The sequence below is a fragment of the Vanessa cardui genome, chromosome 14 (genome assembly GCF_905220365.1).
Source record: "Vanessa cardui chromosome 14, ilVanCard2.1, whole genome shotgun sequence".
NCBI lineage: Eukaryota > Metazoa > Arthropoda > Insecta > Lepidoptera > Nymphalidae > Vanessa > Vanessa cardui.
Genome location: NC_061136.1, coordinates 12,534,768 through 12,536,451, shown reverse-complemented (window position 1 = coordinate 12,536,451; position 1,684 = coordinate 12,534,768).

Genomic DNA, 1,684 nt, shown 5'->3' with positions numbered 1-1,684 from the left:
TTAATTTATAACATCGTTTATCGTGCTGTATTCTGCATTCATTTACATAAATCAGTCTTTATAATACGCTATCTTAACCTAGATTGTAATATTTTTGCTTTGTATATAATTTACGGTTCTACAGGGGCGAAAAAAAAAACATTATTTGTTCTGTATTTAAAAATAATATCTAATTGTATTAATAATAGTAGTTTAATTGTATATATTATAATATTGCTCTTAAAAAAACTAGGAATACGTCAAAAACATGCAAATTATTTAGTTTACCGATATAGATTTTAATGTATTTTACACTGTATAATATATTTTTTATGAGTTAATTTGTAGACCGTTTGCTTAGTGGCGAATAAAGAACCTACCGGTTATTGTTCTAGTTAAAATATTTACAAAGATAACGTAGGTTTTTTATCAGGTTGCTTAGGACGACACTTAAATTGCGTTATTTTTTAATATTATGGGAATAAATAATTTAGTTTTAAATGTTTGTTATGTTACACTAAATATAGCTTTTAATAGTGACAGCGAATATAACATTGGTGTTAATTTCTGACGTTAAATTATTAAGGAGATTTTTTTGTGGTAAAAGAAAGCAGGTAAAAGCCTACTCGACTCTAAACTCAATTACGCAACCTGAGAGGTTCGAAAATCCAATAACGATTATAATTAATTATTAATATCGATAATCTTATTATTCGATAAAAATTGATTATAAAAGTCATAAAATGGTTTTCTTGTTGTTCATTACAAACTTTTTTAAATTGACTTTTATTTTACAATCGTTTTAAGTCTGTTGTAAGAAATAAAAATAATTATTTAAATTTGGAATATATTCCAATTCAAAAATGCATTTGCATTTGTGGAAATTGTTGATTTTTTTATTGTTGTTTTTTAATTTGTCAAGCGTTGATTCAAAAAAGGAAAAAAATAAGAGTGATAAGAAAGAATATATTAAATTTAATGTGCCTATAGGTTATTTACCTGTATATTATCCTCTTTATTATTATTATGTACCTTATTATTATGTTTTTGGGTGACTTTTCGTGTTATAATAAAGTGAAAATATATTTTTTATGCCTTTAATTTTTTTTTATATTTTGTTAAGTCTATTGTTATTAAGTGAGTAGGTTTTTAATCACCTGTCTGAGAATATAAAACGCGATATTCAGAGAATAAGTGAGATAATACCGATTTGATTTTATACATTTAGCATTGTATAAAACATAATGCTGCTTTTGTATTGTTGAAAGTATGAAATATTAAAGCGATCCTAACCTAAAGACGAACTTGTTGACCCAAGCTCTATTTTTTCGTCTTCATTACGATAATAGCCAGCATTGTTGCAAACGTTCAAATTGAAACTTGCCAGATTTTAATTTTGTAATTTCATCATAAAAAAAATGTTGCTTTATTTTTCTGTTTAACATGAAAATCAAATATCTTTTTTGTACATTTCAATAATCAATTTTATATTTATTCGAAGAGCAATAAAATATAAAATGCCTGTAGCATTTTATACTTTATGTTACACTTACTCGTTACAATGTACCTATTACTCTATGTTAATAACTTTACAATTGCATCCTACAATAAGCTAAGCTGAGAATAAATGCTGAATAATGCTAGTTAAGGGATGGTAACTTCGGAGAGTGCTAAAATAACCTAACCCGTCGAGTGCTGAAAATAC